This window comes from Oncorhynchus masou, chromosome 31 (genome assembly GCF_036934945.1).
Source record: "Oncorhynchus masou masou isolate Uvic2021 chromosome 31, UVic_Omas_1.1, whole genome shotgun sequence".
Lineage (NCBI taxonomy): Eukaryota > Metazoa > Chordata > Actinopteri > Salmoniformes > Salmonidae > Oncorhynchus > Oncorhynchus masou.
The window spans coordinates 95,987,539-96,011,610 of record NC_088242.1 but is presented as its reverse complement, the minus strand read 5'-3'; positions in this window follow the sequence as shown (position 1 = coordinate 96,011,610).

Genomic DNA, 24,072 nt, shown 5'->3' with positions numbered 1-24,072 from the left:
CAGTCATCCTGTCCTAACTGACAGGACACAGTCACCCTGTCTTAACTGACACAGTCACCCTGTCTTAACTGACACAGTCATCCTGTCTTAACTGACACAGTCACCCTGTCTTAACTGACAGGACACAGTCACCCTGTCTTAACTGACAGGACACAGTCACCCTGTCTTAACTGACACAGTCATCCTGTCTTAACTGACACAGTCACCCTGTCTTAACTGACAGGACACAGGCACCCTGTCTTAACTGACACAGTCATCCTGTCTTAACTGACACAGTCACCCTGTCTTAACTGACATGACACAGTCATCCTGTCTTAACTGACACAGTCATCCTGTCTTAACTGACACAGTCACCCTGTCTTAACTGACAGGACACAGTCACCCTGTCTTAACTGACACAGTCATCCTGTCTTAACTGACACAGTCACCCGGTCTTAACTGACATGACACAGTCATCCTGTCTTAACTGACACAGTCACCCTGTCTTAACTGACAGGACACAGTCACCCTGTCTTAACTGACAATCATCCTGTCTTAACTGACACAGTCATCCTGTCTTAACTGACACAGTCATCCTGTCTTAACTGACAGGACACAGTCATCATGTCTTAACTGACACAGTCATCCTGTCTTAACTGACAGGACACAGTCATCTTGTCTTAACTGACACAGTCATCCTGTCTTAACTGACACAGTCATCCTGTCCTAACTGACACAGTCATCCTGTCTTAACTGACATGACACAGTCATCTTGTCTTAACTGACACAGTCATCCTGTCTTAACTGACACAATCACCCTGTCTTAACTGACACAGTCATCCTGTCTTAACTGACACAGTCACCCTGTCTTAACTGACACAGTCATCCTGTCTTAACTGACACAATCACCCTGTCTTAACTGACACAGTCATCCTGTCTTAACTGACACAGTCATCCTGTCCTAACTGACACAGTCATCCTGTCTTAACTGACAGGACACAGTCATCTTGTCTTAACTGACACAGTCATCCTGTCTTAACTGACACAATCACCCTGTCTTAACTGACACAGTCATCCTGTCTTAACTGACACAGTCACCCTGTCTTAACTGACATGACACAGTCATCCTCTCTTAACTGACACAGTCACCCTGTCTTAACTGACAGGACACAGTCACCCTGTCTTAACTGACAATCATCCTGTCTTAACTGACACAGTCATCCTGTCTTAACTGACACAGTCATCCTGTCTTAACTGACAGGACACAGTCATCATGTCTTAACTGACACAGTCATCCTGTCCTAACTGACACAGTCATCCTGTCTTAACTGAAACACCTATCCTGTCTTAACTGACAGAGTCATCCTGTCTTAACTGACACAGTCATCCTGTCTTAGCTGATACAGTCATCCTGTCTTAACTGACAATCCTCCTGTCTTAACTGACACAGTCATCCTGTCTTAACTGACACAGTCATCCTGTCTTAACTGACACAGTCATCCTGTCTTAACTGACAGGACACAGTCATCTTGTCTTAACTGACACAGTCATCCTGTCCTAACTGACACAGTCATCCTGTCTTAACTGACACAGTCATCCTGTCTTAACTGAAACACCTATCCTGTCTTAACTGACAGAGTCATCCTGTCTTAACTGACACAGTCATCCTGTCTTAGCTGATACAGTCATCCTGTCTTAACTGACAATCCTCCTGTCTTAACTGACACAGTCATCCTGTCTTAACTGACACAGTCATCCTGTCTTAACTGACACAGTCATCCTGTCTTAACTGACAGGACACAGTCATCTTGTCTTAACTGACACAGTCACCCTGTCTTAACTGACACAGCTATCCTGTCTTAACTGACGCAGTCATCCTGTCCTAACTGACACACCTATCCTGTCTTAACTGACACAGTCATCCTGTCTTAGCTGACACAGTCATCCTGTCTTAACTGACACAGTCATCCTGTCTTAACTGACACACCTATCCTGTCTTAACTGACAATCATCCTGTCTTAACTGACACAGTCATCCTGTCTTAACTGACACAGTCTTCCTGTCTTAACCTTTTACTGCAGTGGGCTAAATCAGGGCCACACAGAGTCATTTTTGGTAGTCTCACTCTGAAACAAAAGTATACAACTCACACACATGGTTACAGTCAGAAAGTGTTGAAATGTATTACATTTTTGAGTTTCGATCTCAATATTACCCTTTATATACATCACAGACGACTGAAATATAACACAACTGTTTGACATAGAATCACCAGATGTGTCTTTTATTTTAGAATCTTTATTAAATTATGAAAAATATTAATTACATCTCACCCATGAGGCCAAATAGGGCGATGTTGGTCACTGACGGCAGGAAAGAGGTACCTGTGTAAATCATCAGCACCATATGAATGTTTGCTTCCTCTCTTCCTCTCCTCAGCTTATCTGCAACACACAACCACCCTCCCTCCTCAAGCCTTTGTCATCCTGTACTGTTTTTTTTTGTCACATAGCCCTATTGAGGATAGGACATTACAGATTCACCCATTCGCTCAAGATCTATACACGGATGGTTTACGCTGACGGCTATCTTAGCGTACAGGTGTTACATCCCATGGCCAAACATGCTGTCCAATCCGATTTCAGTGGTGCCTCACCGAATCTTATTTGTTCACTGAAGTGCAATATAGCACATCGCTTCTGTTATGACTTATGCTGATACCACGGTACAATAACTCAGTAGCGTTTGTGAACGACTGGCTCGATTCGGTCCTATGTAGCAACATTTTGAAATTGTGTTTTTTACATTGGATGAAAGTAGAGACTCAGATCTCGAAAAAAAAAAATGGTGTGTCATACATTACAGTTGAGAAACAATGGGTACGTAATTCTGCTTTGAAAGTTGATAAATGTGTAACCCGACTTTTGAGAAAATAGCCCTTGAATGTTTTGGTACCTACTGAAGTGCTCCTCTTTGTCACATTCACACGCTCTTAAGCCTTAGCCCCACCCATCTCTTTAAGGATTCACATGTGAGGCCATGTGCTCAACAGAGTGAGTTCTGTAGTGTACTAAAGAACCAAAGATTTCAAGACTAAAAGCTGGTTCATACTACATCTATCGACATGTCTGCAGACAGTTGTCACGGTGACATCATGAGCATTCTATTGTCGTCCGACATCAAACTTGTCGTTTTTGTTATGAAAAAGTATGAAAAAAAAAGTATGAACACAAAAATAATAATAATGAAGACATCAAAACTATGAAATAACACATATGGATTTATCTATTAACCAAAAAAGTGTTACACAAATCAAATTTTCTTCAAAATAGCCGCCCTTTACCTTGATGACAGTTTTGCACACCCTTGCATTCTCTCAACCAGATTCACCAGGAGTGCTTTTCCAACAGTCTTGCATGTATTCCAATTAAAAGTTGTGCCATGTTAAAAGTATAACAATATAACTGTTAAAAGTTAATTAGTGGAATTTCTTTCCTTAACGCGTTTAAGCCAATCAGTTGTGTTATGACAAGGTAGGGTTGGTATACAGAAGATAGACTGAGCCTATTTGGTAAAAGACCTAGTCCATTTTATGGCATGAACAGCTTAAATAAACAAAGAGAAACAACAGTTCATCATTACTTTAAGACATGAAGGTCGGTCAATCTGGAAAACTTTGAAAGTTTCTTTAACCTCTCTGGGCAACCCGACGCGCTAGCGTCCCACCTTGCCAACAATAAATGCAAATGCGCTACGCCAAATGCTAATAGCACTCGTTAAAACTCAAACGATCATTAAAACACATATGCAGGGTACTCAATTCAAGCTACACTCGTTGTGAATCTAGCCAACAAGTCAGATTTTAAAATGCTTTTCGGTGAAGGCATGAGAAGCTATTATCTGATAGCATGCAACACCCCGAAATACCTGAAGGGGACGTAAACAAAAGAATTAGCGTAGCCGGCGCTACACAAAACGCGGAAATAAAATATAAAACATTCATTACCTTAGACGAGCTTCTTTGTTGGCACTCCTATATGTCCCATAACATCACAATTGGGTCTTTTGTTCGATTAAATCTGTCCTTGTATACCCAAAATGTCCATTTATGAAGACTGTGTGATCCAGGAAAAACACTGTTTATAAACGCAACGTTATTTTTTTAATTAAAAAAGTTGCCTATAAACTTTGACAAAACACTTCAAACTACTTCTGTAATCCAACTTTAGGTATTAGTAAACATTAATAAACGATCAAATTGATCACGGAGCGATCTGTATTCAATAGCAACAAGTTTGGAAAACGTAGTCCACTTTCCCCCTTCCATTTCTTCCTGCTGTGTACCCGACGAAAGGCTGTGCCTATTACTCATATGACCAAGGATTTAGCTGCATTGAAATCACAACACTGGCGACATCGTGGGGAAGCTGTAGGAACTGTAAGCCCATCGTTATCTATTATACCTTGCAATAGACAATACAGAGACTGGCGGATTTAATTTTTCTTTGTCGATTTTGTGATCAGGTTTCCTTGCGGTTTTGACCACAAAACACATTCTGTTATAGTCACAGACATCATTTAACCAGTTTTAGAAACGTCAGAGTGTTTTCTATGCACACATACTAATCATATGCATATACTATATTCCTGGCATCAGTAGCAGGACGTTGAAATGTTGTGCGATTTTTAACAGAATGTTGAAAAAAGTAGCCCGATCTCTAACAGGATAAGTGCAGTCCGTAAAAACCATCAAGCGCTATGATGAAACTGGCTCTCATGAGGACCGCTACAGGATAGGAAGGCCAGAGTTACCTCTGCTGCAGAGGATAGGTTCATTAGAGTTACCTGGCTCTCACAAGGACCACCACAGGAAAGGAAAACACAGAATGTACCTCTGCTGCAGAGGATAAGTTCATTAGAGTTACCAGCCTCAGAATTTGCAGCCAAAATCATGTTCAGAGGAGACTTTGAATCAGGCCTTCATGGTCTAATTGCTGCAAAGAAACCACTACTTGCTTGGGCCAAGAAACAGGAGCAACATTAGACCAGTGGAAGTCCAATGACTCCAAATTTGAGATTTTTGGTTCCAACCGCCGTATCAAGGCTCAGGAGAGACCCAGATGCAGACAGTTTCGAAGTCACAATATTTTATTACAGAAACCGATCGGACAGGCAAACGACAGGTCAAGTGCAGGCAGAGGTCAGTAGTCCAGACTAGAGTCTGAAAGGTACAGAACGACAGGCAGGATTAGGGTCAGGACAGGCAGGGGTCAGTAATCCAGTGTGGTGTTATAAGATAAATAACTGCAGGCAGGCTCAGGGTCAGGGTCAGGGCAGGTAGAATTGTCCAAAACCGGGGAAAACTAGAAAACAGGAACGAGAGAAAGACAGGAGCATGGTGGAAAGGCTGGTATAAGTACCAACTGCGACCTGGCCAAGATCAAGCAAAGCAGTGTGACACAAACAACAACACAGAGTTACACATGGAGTAAACAAACATGTAGTCAATAACACAATAGAAAAAGTCTATATACAGTGTGTGCAAAATAGGTAGGATAAGTGAGGTAAGCTAATAAATAGGTCATGGTGGCAAAGTAATTACAAATTAGCAATTAAACACTGAAGTGATAGATGTGCAGAAGATGATGATGTGCAAGTAGAGATACTGGGATATAAAGGACTAAAATAAGTCAAATAAATAACAGTATGGGGATGAGGTAGTTGGATGCGCTCTTTACAGATGGGCTATATACAGGTGCAGTGATCTGTGAGCTGCTCTGACAGCTGGTGTTTAAAGTTAGTGAGGGAGATTTGAGTCTCCAGCGTCAGTGATTTTTGAAGTTCGTTCCAGTCATTGGCTGCAGAGAACTGGAAGGAAAGGCGGCCAAAGTAGGAGTTTGCTTTGGGGGTGACCAGTGAAATATACCTGCTGGAGCGCATGCTACAGGTGGGTGGTGCTATGGTGACCAGTGAGCTGAGGTAGGGCGGGGCTTTACCTAGCAAAGACTTATAGATGACCTGGAGCCAGTTGGTTTGGCGATGAATATGAAGCGAGGGCCAGCCAAAGAGAGCATACAGGTCGCAGTGGTGGGTGGTATATGAGGCTTTGGTGACAAAACGGATGGCACTGTGGTAGACTGCATCCAATTTGCTGAGTAGAGTGTTGGAGGCTATTTTGTAAATTACATCGCCGAAGTCAAGGATCGTTAGGATAGTCAGTTTCACAAGGGTATATTTGGCAGCATGAGTGAAGGATGCTTTGTTGCGTGCATTTAAGAGCAGTTGGATGCCACGGAAGCAGTGTTGTATGGCATTGAAGCTTGTCGGTACGTTAGTTAAACACAGTGTCCAAAGAAGGGCCAGAAGGAAACAGAATGGTGTTGTCTGCGTAGAGGTGGATCAGAGAATCTCCAGCAGCGAGAGCGACATCATTGATGTATACAGAGAAAAGAGTCGGCCCGAGGATTGAACCCTGTGGCACCCCCAGAGAGACTACCCGAGGTCCGGACAACAGGTCCTTCGATTTGAAACACTGAACTATGTCTGAGAAGTAGTTGGTGAACCAGGTGAGGCAGTCATTTGAGAAACCAAGGCTGTTGAGTCTGCTGATAAGAATGTGGTGATTGACAGAGTCGAAAGCCTTGGCCAGGTCGATGAATACAGCTGCACAGTATTGTTGTCAGTTATGATATTGTTTAGGACCTTGAGCGTGGCTGAGGTGCACCCAAGACCAGCTCGGAAATCAGATTGCATAGCGGAGAAGGTGTGGTGGGATTCTAAATGGTCGGTGATCTATTTGTTAACTTGGCTTTCGAAGACCATAGAAAGGCAGGGTAGGATAGATACTGTGTATGGATGAACACTCCTTTCTGTCACGGATGCCATGGTTGCCCTTGGTTTGAAGATGTTATCCAGAGACAGGTGTTTTGTAGAACAGCCTTCTATGTTCTTTCAAATCTCAGTCCTCCATCAAGTGGAGGAGCATTAGCAACACTTTTGCAGTTATCTGTGATATCTTTAAAAAAAGTTGTGTTAGAAAGGATTGCCTACTCATACTGAGCAGCTCATGTTATAGACAGAAGCGTGCTACATGGAAGACCAATCTCATCTCATCTCTCGGCATGTCCAGCCCATCCATTATCATTATAAGTTCCTGTCTTTTTCTCGTGGCTAAACTAACTAGCCTCGTAATTTTACATTTGTACTTGTATTTACAGATGGCATAGAAGTTTATTATTGAGGAAAGTTCACATGTTTCAGAAGGCATTTCTGTCAACAACAAAAAAAGCATTTCAAATGCCTCTCCGGTGAGGTAGTGACGCATGACATTCACTTAGTTTCCTGAAACAAGTCACATTTATTATACTGATACCACAGTACATTAACTCAGTAGCATTTATTATACTGATACCACAGTACAGTAACTCAGTAGCATTTATTATACTGATACCACAGTACAGTAACTCAGTAGCATTTATTATACTGATACCACAGTACATTAACTCAGTAGCATTTATTATACTGATACCACAGTACAGTAACTCAGTAGCATTTATTATACTGATACCACAGTACCGTAACTCAGTAGCATTTATTATACTGATACCACAGTACCGTAACTCAGTAGCATTTATTATACTGATACCACAGTACCGTAACTCAGTAGCATTTATTATACTGATACCACAGTACCGTAACTCAGTAGCATTTATTATACTGATACCACAGTACCGTAACTCAGTAGCATTTATTATACTGATACCACAGTACATTAACTCAGTAGCATTTATTATACTGATACCACAGTACATTAACTCAGTAGCATTTATTATACTGATACCACAGTACCGTAACTCAGTAGCATTTATTATACTGATACCACAGTACATTAACTCAGTAGCATTTATTATACTGATACCACAGTACCGTAACTCAGTAGCATTTATTATACTGATACCACAGTACATTAACTCAGTAGCATTTATTATACTGATACCACAGTACCGTAACTCAGTAGCATTTATTATACTGATACCACAGTACCGTAACTCAGTAGCATTTATTATACTGATACCACAGTACCGTAACTCAGTAGCATTTATTATACTGATACCACAGTACCGTAACTCAGTAGCATTTATTATACTGATACCACAGTACCGTAACTCAGTAGCATTTATTATACTGATACCACAGTTGCGTAACTCAGTAGCATTTATTATACTGATACCACAGTACCGTAACTCAGTAGCATTTATTATACTGATACCACAGTACCGTAACTCAGTAGCATTTATTATACTGATACCACAGTACCGTAACTCAGTAGCATTTATTATACTGATACCACAGTACCGTAACTCAGTAGCATTTATTATACTGATACCACAGTACCGTAACTCAGTAGCATAGCATTTATTATACTGATACCACAGTACCGTAACTCAGTAGCATTTATTATACTGATACCACAGTACCGTAACTCAGTAGCATTTATTATACTGATACCACAGTACTGTAACTCAGTAGCATTTATTATACTGATACCACAGTACCGTAACTCAGTAGCATTTATTATACTGATACCACAGTACATTAACTCAGTAGCATTTATTATACTGATACCACAGTACATTAACTCAGTAGCATTTATTATACTGATACCACAGTACATTAACTCAGTAGCATTTATTATACTGATACCACAGTACCGTAACTCAGTAGCATTTATTATACTGATACCACAGTACCGTAACTCAGTAGCATTTATTATACTGATACCACAGTACCGTAACTCAGTAGCATTTATTATACTGATACCACAGTACCGTAACTCAGTAGCATTTATTATACTGATACCACAGTACCGTAACTCAGTAGCATTTATTATACTGATACCACAGTACCGTAACTCAGTAGCATTTATTATACTGATACCACAGTACCGTAACTCAGTAGCATTTATTATACTGATACCACAGTACCGTAACTCAGTAGCATTTATTATACTGATACCACAGTACCGTAACTCAGTAGCATTTATTATACTGATACCACAGTACCGTAACTCAGTAGCATTTATTATACTGATACCACAGTACCGTAACTCAGTAGCATTTATTATACTGATACCACAGTACCGTAACTCAGTAGCATTTATTATACTGATACCACAGTACCGTAACTCAGTAGCATTTATTATACTGATACCACAGTACCGTAACTCAGTAGCATTTATTATACTGATACCACAGTACCGTAACTCAGTAGCATTTATTATACTGATACCACAGTACATTAACTCAGTAGCATTTATTATACTGATACCACAGTACCGTAACTCAGTAGCATTTATTATACTGATACCACAGTACCGTAACTCAGTAGCATTTATTATACTGATACCACAGTACCGTAACTCAGTAGCATTTATTATACTGATACCACAGTACCGTAACTCAGTAGCATTTATTATACTGATACCACAGTACCGTAACTCAGTAGCATTTATTATACTGATACCACAGTACCGTAACTCAGTAGCATTTATTATACTGATACCACAGTACCGTAACTCAGTAGCATTTATTATACTGATACCACAGTACATTAACTCAGTAGCATTTATTATACTGATACCACAGTACCGTAACTCAGTAGCATTTATTATACTGATACCACAGTACCGTAACTCAGTAGCATTTATTATACTGATACCACAGTACCGTAACTCAGTAGCATTTATTATACTGATACCACAGTACCGTAACTCAGTAGCATTTATTATACTGATACCACAGTACCGTAACTCAGTAGCATTTATTATACTGATACCACAGTACATTAACTCAGTAGCATTTATTATACTGATACCACAGTACCGTAACTCAGTAGCATTTATTATACTGATACCACAGTACCGTAACTCAGTAGCATTTATTATACTGATACCACAGTACATTAACTCAGTAGCATTTATTATACTGATACCACAGTACCGTAACTCAGTAGCATTTATTATACTGATACCACAGTACCGTAACTCAGTAGCATTTATTATACTGATACCACAGTACCGTAACTCAGTAGCATTTATTATACTGATACCACAGTACCGTAACTCAGTAGCATTTATTATACTGATACCACAGTACATTAACTCAGTAGCATTTATTATACTGATACCACAGTACCGTAACTCAGTAGCATTTATTATACTGATACCACAGTACATTAACTCAGTAGCATTTATTATACTGATACCACAGTACCGTAACTCAGTAGCATTTATTATACTGATACCACAGTACTGTAACTCAGTAGCATTTATTATACTGATACCACAGTACCGTAACTCAGTAGCATTTTTTATACTGATACCACAGTACCGTAACTCAGTAGCATTTATTATACTGATACCACAGTACATTAACACAGTAGCATTTATTATACTGATACCACAGTACATTAACTCAGTAGCATTTATTATACTGATACCACAGTACCGTAACACAGTAGCATTTATTATACTGATACCACAGTACCGTAACTCAGTAGCATTTATTATACTGATACCACAGTACCGTAACTCAGTAGCATTTATTATACTGATACCACAGTACCGTAACTCAGTAGCATTTATTATACTGATACCACAGTACCGTAACTCAGTAGCATAGCATTTATTATACTGATACCACAGTACCGTAACTCAGTAGCATTTATTATACTGATACCACAGTACCGTAACTCAGTAGCATTTATTATACTGATACCACAGTACCGTAACTCAGTAGCATAGCATTTATTATACTGATACCACAGTACCGTAACTCAGTAGCATTTATTATACTGATACCACAGTACTGTAACTCAGTAGCATTTATTATACTGATACCACAGTACCGTAACTCAGTAGCATTTATTATACTGATACCACAGTACCGTAACTCAGTAGCATTTATTATACTGATACCACAGTACATTAACTCAGTAGCATTTATTATACTGATACCACAGTACATTAACTCAGTAGCATTTATTATACTGATACCACAGTACCGTAACTCAGTAGCATTTATTATACTGATACCACAGTACCGTAACTCAGTAGCATTTATTATACTGATACCACAGTACCGTAACTCAGTAGCATTTATTATACTGATACCACAGTACCGTAACTCAGTAGCATTTATTATACTGATACCACAGTACCGTAACTCAGTAGCATTTATTATACTGATACCACAGTACCGTAACTCAGTAGCATTTATTATACTGATACCACAGTACATTAACTCAGTAGCATTTATTATACTGATACCACAGTACATTAACTCAGTAGCATTTATTATACTGATACCACAGTACCGTAACTCAGTAGCATTTATTATACTGATACCACAGTACATTAACTCAGTAGCATTTATTATACTGATACCACAGTACCGTAACTCAGTAGCATTTATTATACTGATACCACAGTACATTAACTCAGTAGCATTTATTATACTGATACCACAGTACCGTAACTCAGTAGCATTTATTATACTGATACCACAGTACATTAACTCAGTAGCATTTATTATACTGATACCACAGTACCGTAACTCAGTAGCATTTATTATACTGATACCACAGTACCGTAACTCAGTAGCATTTATTATACTGATACCACAGTACATTTATTATACTAACTCAGTAGCATTTATTATACTGATACCACAGTACCGTAACTCAGTAGCATTTATTATACTGATACCACAGTACCGTAACTCAGTAGCATTTATTATACTGATACCACAGTACATTAACTCAGTAGCATTTATTATACTGATACCACAGTACCGTAACTCAGTAGCATTTATTATACTGATACCACAGTACTGTAACTCAGTAGCATTTATTATACTGATACCACAGTACCGTAACTCAGTAGCATTTTTTATACTGATACCACAGTACCGTAACTCAGTAGCATTTATTATACTGATACCACAGTACATTAACACAGTAGCATTTATTATACTGATACCACAGTACATTAACTCAGTAGCATTTATTATACTGATACCACAGTACCATAACACAGTAGCATTTATTATACTGATACCACAGTACCGTAACTCAGTAGCATTTATTATACTGATACCACAGTACCGTAACTCAGTAGCATTTATTATACTGATACCACAGTACCGTAACTCAGTAGCATTTATTATACTGATACCACAGTACCGTAACTCAGTAGCATAGCATTTATTATACTGATACCACAGTACCGTAACTCAGTAGCATTTATTATACTGATACCACAGTACTGTAACTCAGTAGCATTTATTATACTGATACCACAGTACCGTAACTCAGTAGCATTTATTATACTGATACCACAGTACCGTAACTCAGTAGCATTTATTATACTGATACCACAGTACATTAACTCAGTAGCATTTATTATACTGATACCACAGTACATTAACTCAGTAGCATTTATTATACTGATACCACAGTACATTAACTCAGTAGCATTTATTATACTGATACCACAGTACCGTAACTCAGTAGCATTTATTATACTGATACCACAGTACCGTAACTCAGTAGCATTTATTATACTGATACCACAGTACTGTAACTCAGTAGCATTTATTATACTGATACCACAGTACATTAACTCAGTAGCATTTATTATACTGATACCACAGTACCGTAACTCAGTAGCATTTATTATACTGATACCACAGTACATTAACTCAGTAGCATTTATTATACTGATACCACAGTACCGTAACTCAGTAGCATTTATTATACTGATACCACAGTACCGTAACTCAGTAGCATTTATTATACTGATACCACAGTACATTAACTCAGTAGCATTTATTATACTGATACCACAGTACCGTAACTCAGTAGCATTTATTATACTGATACCACAGTACATTAACTCAGTAGCATTTATTATACTGATACCACAGTACCGTAACTCAGTAGCATTTATTATACTGATACCACAGTACCGTAACTCAGTAGCATTTATTATACTGATACCACAGTACATTAACTCAGTAGCATTTATTATACTGATACCACAGTACCGTAACTCAGTAGCATTTATTATACTGATACCACAGTACCGTAACTCAGTAGCATTTATTATACTGATACCACAGTACCGTAACTCAGTAGCATTTATTATACTGATACCACAGTACATTAACTCAGTAGCATTTATTATACTGATACCACAGTACAGTAACTCAGTAGCATTTATTATACTGATACCACAGTACCGTAACTCCTTAGCATTTATTATGCTGATACCACAGTACAGTAACTCAGTAGCATTTCTTATACTGATACCACAGTACCGTAACTCAGTAGCATTTATTATACTGATACCACGGTACCGTAACTCAGTAGCATTTCAAGCCGGCCAGCAAGTATGCCGACGATAACATCAACACTGGCAAATATCTGAGAACTGATACTTCTACGATAGCAAAGTCCAGACCAGTTTTCTCAGACACTCCATTTTAAAGTTTATTTTCTCAATTTCCAAACTTGTTGAACCACTGGGCTTATCGAAAAAGGGGACCTTGTGTTCCTGTAACCTTGGACCACAGTTGTCTATTTCTATACTTGAAATACACAACACGTACAGGAAAACAGAGAAATAACGAATGTTGCATTTATCTAAAGTGTCAACCTTACAGTTTGTACAAAACTAATCAGAGAATGAAATGGTATGTAAAGATTGTTTCTCTATCTGATTATAGAGGAGAGAGAAGCAATCCTTTGCAATAGCGGATTTGATCTGATGTTGGCTGTGCAGTGGTAAGAATACATCAGGATGGTATATGGACGCTAGCCTCCACCACACTGTTCACAGAGATAAGGACGTGATGACACACTGAGATGGCGAGGACGAGCAAGGTTGTTATGGAGGGCCAGATTATTTGAAGAGGACCCAATTTAAATGTTGTCTTAGTGTCTAGTGTCTATGTTGGTCCCAATGCTGGTTTATACCCTGATAAAGACTGCTTCGCTGTTGAAACATTGGTCAAAAATAGATCATTGCATCGGAGTGTGTGGCTTTTCCTTTTCTTTTTTTAAAGTCCCTTAATTGATTTGACGGCAGGCATGTTGTCTGATTGATACCCGCATGTGTCATTGAAATGTGAAGCTTTTACTAAAAGTTGCAACATTGTCTACGTTGTGGTAACTTCCAGCCACTGAGCTGGAAGTTACATTAACCAATTCATGAAATTAACTGAAGTGGACTTTTGCTTCCATATGTTTATTTAACTGTAAGATGCGTCAGTTCTTCTTAAGAGATACCCTGGGGTTATTTTAATATGACTAAGTGTTGTTCTTCTTTTTCAGGTTGGAGAGATGCAGGCAAAAAAGTGACAAACAAACTATGCTGAAAGCCCACAGTTAAAATTTACTGCACGGCCAAAGGTATGTGGACACTCCTTCAAATTAGTGGATTTGGCTATTTCAGCCACGCTCGTTGCTGACAGGTATATAGAATCGAGCACACAGACATTAAAAATCCATAGACAAACATTGGCAGTAGAATGGCCCAGGGTAGCATAGTGGTTAGAGAATTGGACTTGTAACCGGAAGGTTGTGAGTTCAAACCCCCGAGCTGATAAGGTACAAATCTTTCGTTCTGCCCCTGAACAGGCAGTTAACCCACTGTTCCCAGGCCATCATTGAAAATAAGAATTTGTGCTTAACTGACTTGCCTAGTTAAATAAAGGTTAAAAAAATGAAGAGCTCAGTGACTTTCACACACCTTTCCAACAAATCAGTTCCTGTAATTTGGATTCAGTTTTGTGTCAGGTGAACTGTTGTGTCCTCACCTTTTAGTCTAATAATTTTCCCATAATCTCAACTGTTTCTTTTAATTACTACAATGGTTATGCTTTCCATATCCATAGGCCAAATCCCACGAGTGTAAAGGGTTAAATACATGCTTAAAATACTTAAGTATTTTTTAAACCACCCACTTTTGTTTGGATGTGTCAATGTGTAGTTCATACATGCATAATCTATGAGTAGAATTACTGTTTTAACTCAATTAGCCACGAAATCCCTAGTTTCAACTGGACTCTTTTCTGGAAGCGATGTTGAACCATTTTCACCAAATCTTTCAGCCCCCTAGCAATTCGATTTCAACCAATGAAATTCAGAGCCATTTGAGTTGCAGCTAGCAAGATGAACATGATGCACACATAGCAGAGCGAGAGAGGGAGCATTGACGTAGCTCACATCTCTCAACATACAGTATGTGTCCAAAAAAACAAAAATATTTCCGGAGGATTCTAATATCTCATAGGTATAGATTGCTTAGGCAAAATATGTTGTATTTTTTTGCCATTTATAAAACTGTTATTCAATGTTTCTATAGGCTATAGTAGTTTAGGTCAAATTCAACATTTTATCAAATTCAAAATATTTGTTTGATACCTAAAGGGGTCCTGCTATCCAAAATCAAATAGCTAAACGAACGACCATCTTAACCCTTTTTTGTACGGCTTAATGATTGCATCCTTGTATGACAACATTGTGAATGGTTCCTCAGTCCTTGGAATGCTGACCACCCTGTCCCATCAAGATATTGCAGAACAGAGAGTCCCCTGGTAATGCTTGGTTGAAGTTGAGAATTTGTCATTCCCTCTTCTCAAGCATTTCAATCGCTGTGCTAGACAGGTTCCACGGTCATGTGTTATCAAGGAACCTGCCTTTTTGCGGGACATGACTCCAATGTTGATCTAGGGTCAGAAGAATTCAAATTTACACTTGCGACATTGTTAGATTGACGCACCGTGCGTAAATCAACTCTAAGTTACATATGTCGGGACTTGACTTTAACATCAATCTGAAGACTGTTATTTATCTAATTACCTAAATATGTTTAATTGTTACCCAATTAAATTAATCATGTAATAATGAACTTATTAGGATTTGGGGCACCACGAGAGCGGTTCTTTAAAGAGTTATCATCTCCCGGATTAAACTCTAAACGTCTTTACCTATCACATCTATAAACAGTCAACTAATTAACCATAACCTCATATCATATCACCATTCTGAACAGTCGTAACCTTCTTGCATCTGCAAAAACCCGAGCCTCACTTATGCCAGCAGCATACCACCCTGCATACCACTGCTGGCTTGCTTCTGAAGCTAAGCAGGGTTTGTCCTGGTCAGTTCCTGGATGGGAGACCAGATGCTGCTGGAAGTGGTGTTGGAGGGCCAGTAGGAGGCACTCTTTCCTCTGGTCTAAAACAAAATCCCAATGGTGCCATCTTTCGGATGGAATGTTAAACGGGTGTCCTGACTCTCTGAGGTCATTAAAGATCCCGTAGCACTTATTGTACGAGTAGGGGTGTTAAGCCTGGTGTCCTGGCTAAATTCCCAATCTAGCCCTCATCTCAGCCTATGCCTCCCTCCAGTCCCTTGACTTCTTGGCACTGACGGAAACATGGATCACCACAGATAACACTGCTACTCCTACTGCTCTCTCTTCGTCCGCCCACGTGTTCTCGCACACCCCGAGAGCTTCTGGTCAGCGGGGTGGTGGCACCGGGATCCTCATCTCTCCCAAGTGGTCATTCTCTCTTTCTCCCCTTACCCATCTGTCTATCGCCTCCTTTGAATTCCATGCTGTCACAGTTACCAGCCCTTTCAAGCTTAACATCCTTATCATTTATCGCCCTCCAGGTTCCCTCGGAGAGTTCATCAATGAGCTTGATGCCTTGATAAGCTCCTTTCCTGAGGACGGCTCACCTCTCACAGTCCTGGGCGACTTTAACCTCCCCACGTCTACCTTTGACTCATTCCTCTCTGCCTCCTTCTTTCCACTCCTCTCCTCTTTTGACCTCACCCTCTCACCTTCCCCCCTACTCACAAGGCAGGCAATACGCTCGACCTCATCTTTACTAGACGCTGTTCTTCCACTAACCTCATTGCAACTCCCCTCCAAGTCTCCGACCACTACCTTGTATCCTTTTCCCTCTCGCTCTCATCCAACACTTCCCACACTGCCCCTACTCGGATGGTATCGCGCCGTCCCAACCTTCGCTCTCTCTCCCCCGCTACTCTCTCCTCTTCCATCCTATCATCTCTTCCCTCTGCTCATACCTTCTCCAACCTATCTCCTGATTCTGCCTCCTCAACCCTCCTCTCTTCCCTTTCTGCATCCTTTGACTCTCTATGTCCCCTATCCTCCAGGCCGGCTCGGTCCTCCCCTCCCGCTCCGTGGCTCGGCGACTCATTGCGAGCTCACAGAACAGAGCTCCGGGCAGCCGAGCGGAAATGGAGGAAAACTCGCCTCCCTGCGGACCTGGCATCCTTTCACTCCCTCCTCTCTACATTTTCCTCCTCTGTCTCTGCTGCTAAAGCCACTTTCTACCACTCTAAATTCCAAGCATCTGCCTCTAACCCTAGGAAGCTCTTTGCCACCTTCTCCTCCCTCCTGAATCCTCCTCCCCCCCTCCTCCCTCTCTGCAGATGACTTCGTCAACCATTTTGAAAAGAAGGTCGACGACATCCGATCCTCGTTTGCTAAGTCAAACGACACCGCTGGTTCTGCTCACACTGCCCTACCCTGTGCTCTGACCTCTTTCTCCCCTCTCTCTCCAGATGAAATCTCGCTTCTTGTGACGGCCGGCCGCCCAACAACCTGCCCGCTTGACCCTATCCCCTCCTCTCTTCTCCAGACCATTTCCGGAGACCTTCTCCCTTACCTCACCTCGCTCATCAACTCATCCCTGACCGCTGGCTACGTCCCTTCCGTCTTCAAGAGAGCGAGAGTTGCACCCCTTCTGAAAAAACCTACACTCGATCCCTCCGATGTCAACAACTACAGACCAGTATCCCTTCTTTCTTTTCTCTCCAAAACTCTTGAACGTGCCGTCCTTGGCCAGCTCTCCCGCTATCTCTCTCAGAATGACCTTCTTGATCCAAATCAGTCAGGTTTCAAGACTAGTCATTCAACTGAGACTGCTCTTCTCTGTATCACGGAGGCGCTCCGCACTGCTAAAGCTAACTCTCTCTCCTCTGCTCTCATCCTTCTAGACCTATCGGCTGCCTTCGATACTGTGAACCATCAGATCCTCCTCTCCACCCTCTCCGAGTTGGGCATCTCCGGCGCGGCCCACGCTTGGATTGCGTCCTACCTGACAGGTCGCTCCTACCAGGTGGCGTGGCGAGAATCTGTCTCCTCACCACGCGCTCTCACCACTGGTGTCCCCAGGGCTCTGTTCTAGGCCCTCTCCTATTCTCGCTATACACCAAGTCACTTGGCTCTGTCATAACCTCACATGGTCTCTCCTATCATTGCTATGCAGACGACACACAATTAATCTTCTCCTTTCCCCCTTCTGATGACCAGGTGGCGAATCGCATCTCTGCATGTCTGGCAGACATATCAGTGTGGATGACGGATCACCACCTCAAGCTGAACCTCGGCAATACGGAGCTGCTCTTCCTCCCGGGAAGGATTGCCTGTTCCATGATCTCGCCATCACGGTTGACAACTCCATTGTGTCCTCCTCCCAGAGCGCTAAGAACCTTGGCGTGATCCTGGACAACACCCTGTCGTTCTCAACCAACATCATGGCGGTGGCCCGTTCCAGTAGGTTCATGCTCTACAACATCCGCAGAGTACGACCCTGCCTCACACAGGAAGCGGCGCAGGTCCTAATCCAGGCACTTGTCATCTCCCGTCTGGATTACTGCAACTCGCTGTTGGCTGGGCTCCCTGCCTGTGCCATTAAACCCCTACAACTCATCCAGAACGCCGCAGCCCGTCTGGTGTTCAACCTTCCCAAGTTCTCTCACGTCACCCCGCTCCTCCGCTCTCTCCACTGGCTTCCAGTTGAAGCTCGCATCCACTACAAGACCATGGTGCTTGCCTACGGAGCTGTGAGGGGAACGGCACCGCAGTACCTCCAGGCTCTGATCAGGCCCTACACCCAAACAAGGGCACTGCGTTCATCCACCTCTGGCCTGCTCGCCTCCCTACCACTGAGGAAGTACAGTTCCCGCTCAGCCCAGTCAAAACTGTTCGCTGCTCTGGCCCCCCAATGGTGGAACAAACTCCCTCACGATGCCAGGACAGCAGAGTCAATCACCACCTTCCGGAGACACCTGAAACCCCACCTCTTCAAGGAATACCTAGGATAGGATAAGTAATCCTTCTCACCCCCCCCCCCCTTAAATGATTTAGATGCACTATTGTAAAGTGGCTGTTCCACTGGATGTCAGAAGGTGAATTCACCAATTTGTAAGTCGCTCTGGATAAGAGCGTCTGCTAAATGACTTAAATGTAATGTAATGTAGCCCTCAAACCATCACGGTCACCTAATAATCCCCAGTTTACAATTGGCTCATTCATCCCCCTCCTCTCCCCTGTAACTATTCCCCAGGTCATTGCTGCAAATGAGAAGATGTTCTCAGTCAATTTACCTGGTAACATAATGGATAAATAAAAAAGCGTATGATTCAGTACTTCACAAACATGTTAAATTATTTATTTACTAGCAAAGTAAATGGTAACACATGATAAACATACATGCTTAATATGTAAACAAAAAAAATCCCCAGCGGACTGACAACAGTATGGCTGCTTGTTACAAAAGACATGGAAAGGGTGAGAGACACTTAACGTTGGTACATTTTAGAAACTACCCTCACTTATAGTACTCCTATACTTTGCACACAAACCGCCACTCGCTTAGAGTAAGAAATCATGAATTGATTTACATGCAATTCCTTGGTTTGCCGTGTATCTCTCGGAACCGGGACTCCTTGGGCCTTTTCGTGGCACGCTTGTAAGGCTCTGATTGTTCCGAAATGGTTCAACAAGTCTTCTACTGTTGTTCTATTCTACAGTCGTCCGGTATCCAGTGACTTGTTGTGTAGTCCTGAACAGAACTGCCGAGTTGATTCTCCTTCCATTCGCTCTGGAAGATGCCGTGTCGATTGAGATGATTTGAGCAGAGTAATATAATGGTCCTACTTAAATTCACTTTTTGACTGTCCTTTTTGCCACTTATGTGTTATTCAATGTAGTTCTATGTGCTTAAGTAGTAAAGGATTAATATTTTATCAAATAATTGTTTTATTTTTGGGGGGGATACCTTAATTAGGGGGTCTTAAAACTCCAAATCAAATAGCTAAATGATCCATAGTATGACCATTTTAAACCAACTCCTTACGTCAGCATAGCACACCCCCCCTATCCCCAACGTCTTAGAATCGAAGGAATTAAAGTTTGCAGTGTAATTGTCCAAAGAAGGCCTTCTGAACACTATTTCAACATTGGAGTACCTCTCACATCACATTTGATCAACTCTCCCTGTGGAGGGAGGGGAACCGGCCAGGCAGAGACAGCAAGGGTGGTTCGTAGCTCCAGAGCCTTTCTGTTCACCTTCACAGTCCTGGGCCAGACTACACTCAATCATATGACCCACTGAAGAGATGTGTCTTCAATAAAGACTTAAAGGTCGAGACCGAGTTTGCGTCTCTCATATGGGTAGGCAGACCATTCCATAAAAATTGAGCTCTATAGGAGAAAGCCCTGCCTCCAGCTGTTTGCTTAGAACAAATCCAAGCTAGGGTAGTGTAGGTGTAGCTACACCCAGATGCTAGGTTAAGCTTTACAAACTAGACAGCTACTGTAGTTGAGATTCAAACAAAACTAAGCACTGGATATATATTTTGTTCATCTTATTGATCCGATGATGTTACGCTATAAAATGTTTAATTTGTAAAATAAAAAACATATCTTTCTCTCTCTTGATATCTCAGTATATATCACAACATTTGCTCTTTACAGAAAATGTGGCAAGTCAAATGAATTGTTTATTCACACCTGTAATGATATGCTAAATTTGATTGGTTGACACACCATCTTTAGATTATGTGATTTGATTGGACAATGAGAATTTGGAGGTGAAGGCCTATGTCACCGAAGATTCAATTGGCATCTAAGAACATATGAGGAAACAGTCGGTGCTTGTAGTTGATGAACATTTTATTAAAACATATGGATTTCAGCAGAGAAAAGCACGCAGCAACAGAGGTAGGTACCCAGTAAGGTTTTAGTAATGTACTTTAAAAAAAATATTATCAACTGACAGTGACCTGATGTAGGTGGAGATACAGTCCACACACTCTCGTCCCCACTCAACTCCTTTTGAGATGTGATTTAGTTGAGGATTCTCAGCTAGGGCCTGTTCACCCCCAACCTTGACTCAATCACCCTCTTTTTCTTCTCTTTTCCGAAGCGCCTTCTGCTCTTGCCAGAGGGCTAGCTTTTACATTCGTTCATCACCTGCAGTGTCTGAGAAAAAGAACGAGGGATTTAAAGAGAAAATGAATGTGTGGGATTACATAATATTAGTGGGACTGGATGAAGAGGCATGAGGGTGAAGTTGGCTTAGGCTCATGATTGTTAGACAAACTCCACAGTTGCAGATAAGAACATACTATGGCTAACTAACATTCAGCCAACTGACCTGCTGAGGTGGATTCAGATCTAGATGCACCTGGCTGAGCTTCGGGGTTCATCAGTCGTGTAGTCATGGTAACGTCTTCCAATTAATTTAATTAATTTAGCAAAAAAACTCCACCCACATTCCACCCTAGTTGCAGAAGAATTTCACGACTATGAACTCTCAATGCATTAACTCCCACGTAAACAGCTGCTTGTACACTCGGCTCTGACTTTAAAAATACAAATAAATCAGAATCTGGACAGAGTTTACAAGTAAGCACAGGTGAAAGTAAATAGTGGCATTTCTTGCAAGCTGTTTCACAGCTTCACCACAGTACATCGTTGGCTGCTTCTTGTATATGTCAAGTCTCGGCGGTTAGTAAATATGTAATAATTGGCCTGACTATCGTGACTACGGACTCTGATTTGGGCTTAAATAATCGGTCCATTTAAGTCAACCCAAACATAAACAAAGTCTTCCGAATGGTCATGTGGCCTCATTCCCCCTTATCTGAGATATCTACTGCAGCCCTCATCCTCCACATACAACACCTGTTCTGCCAGACACTTTCTGTTAAATGTCCAGAAAGCACACACATCCCTGGGTCACTCCTCTTTTCAGTTCGCTGCAGCTAACAACTGGAACGAGCTGAAAAAAAAACACTCAAACTGGACAGTTTAATCTCTTCATTCAAAGACTCAATCAGGGACACTCTTTCTGACAGTTATGGCTGCTTTGCGTGATGAATTGTTGTCTCTACCTTCTTGCCCTTTGTGCTGTTGTCTGTACACAATCATGTTTGCACAGTGTTTTGTGCTGCGACCATGTTGTGTTGCTACCATGTTGTATTCATGTTGTGTTGCTACCATGCTGTGTTGTCATGTGTTGCTGCCTTGCTATGTTGTTGTCTTAGGTCTCTCTTTATGCAGTGTTGTGTTGTCTCTCTTGTCGTGATGTGTGTTTTGCCCTATATTCATTCATTTAATCCCAGTCCCCGTCCCCACAGAAGGCATTTTGCCTTTTGGTAGGCCATCATTATAAATAATCATTTGTTCTTTAACTGACTTGCCTAGTTAAATAAAGGTTAAATAAAGGTTAAATAAAAATAAATAAATATGGACCTTACCTGTTTTTGCCTCCTTTGAAAAAGTGTACCACCCCCCTTTCTCTCTTAGTCATTGGAGGTAATAGACCTGTCGCAGATGTAATGATGATGGATCTTCTCTGGGTTACCGGGCGCAAGATGAGAGATGGGCCCGAAATATGGATGAGGGGCCGAGACAGTGGAACTGGGATCAAACCGAGTGAAGAAAACACTAAGATTATATGACTGTGGCACAGTGTAATAAATCAAACGAACCTCTGCCCCAAGACAAAGACTGTCACACCTACAATAAGACGCCTGGTTTGTGCCAGAAACAGATTGAAACTGTTGAATGTGGAGTCCCCAAAATCTCATCGTTATAGAGCCCTCGCCAGGGTAGTAGGTGTTTGTTCCATATTACTTGGTGTGGTTCGGTTCATTTTAGTAGTCAAACAGATCAGCGGTAACTGGCGTTAGCCGACAAGTGCAAAACTCTTGTTTAGATGGTGTTGGAGGCGAAACTACGGTATGAGCTGACAAATAGGTGTGCGGCTGCTCTTTTGGACATAGTCACAAACCACTCCCATTACTATTATCCACGTTAGCAGGAAGGTTATGCTCTATCAATGATAGAAATGACAGTCAAATGTTACAAGTATTATTACTGGCAGTTTGTTGGAAAAAATCCCACTGATAACACCAACGGAATAATTAGAACGATACAATTTGACATCCGATAGACAATAACAATACCTACATCATTTTAATGATCCACCTTCGCCAGGATCACCTCCAATTTAGCTGTCCGTGGCTCTGGTGTTCTGAGTCGTTCAAGTCGTTCTGAGAAAAGTGCCGTGTGGTCAGCCTGGTGTTGGAGACCTTGTCGTCCATCATGGTGTTTATCAAGTCGTTCTGAGAGAAGTGCCGTGTGGTCAGCCTGGTGTTGGAGACCTTGTCGTCCATCATGGTGTTTATCAAGTCGTTCTGAGAGAAGTGCCGTGTGGTCAGCCTGGTGTTGGAGACCTTGTCGTCCATCATGGTGTTTATCAAGTCGTTCTGAGAGAAGTGCCGTGTGGTCAGCCTGGTGTTGGAGACCTTGTCGTCCATCATGGTGATTATCAAGTCGTGGTCTGGAGACCTTGTCGTCCATCATGGTGAAGTCGTTCTGTGCCGTGTGGTCAGCCTGGTGTTGGAGACCTTGTCGTCCATCATGGTGATTATCAAGTCGTTCTGAGAGAAGTGCCGTGTGGTCAGCCTGGTGTTGGAGACCTTGTCGTCCATCATGGTGATTATCAAGTCGTTCTGGTGATTATCAAGTAGTTTTATCAAGTAGTTTTGAGAGAAGCGACCTGGTCGTCCATCATGGTGAATCTCAAGTCGTTCTGAAAGAAGTGCCATTTGGTCAGCCTGGTTTTGGAGATCTTGTCGTCCATCATGGTCATTATCATGTCGTTCTGAGAGATGTTACCTGGTCTTCCATCACGCTGA